We start from the raw sequence: 301 nt of genomic DNA on the forward strand, positions 1-301 counted from the left end.
CCGGCGTCGCCCCAGGGCAGGGCGACATCGAGCAGCAGGTGTAAGGTGCTGATGTGAAGCGACCCGAAAGATAGCTTCGGTTCCCAAGGAAAAGCTTTGCCCGGCGGGTGTCGGGCAGAGCCCTATGCCAGGGGATGCCCGGGTGGAAGCCCAGCCCGGTGGCTGTCCGGAACAGCTCTGTCCCAGGCGGGGCCCGGATGGCACGGACCCCTGGCAGCAGGGCGGTGCCGGGACCAGGCTGGAGGGGCCGCGGCAGCACCTGGAGGCGGCCCCGCCCGAGCGCAGGAAGGGAGCGCCCGGC

Source organism: Passer montanus, unplaced genomic scaffold (assembly GCF_014805655.1).
Source record: "Passer montanus isolate IOZ18808 unplaced genomic scaffold, ASM1480565v1 scaffold35, whole genome shotgun sequence".
Taxonomy (NCBI): Eukaryota; Metazoa; Chordata; class Aves; order Passeriformes; family Passeridae; genus Passer; species Passer montanus.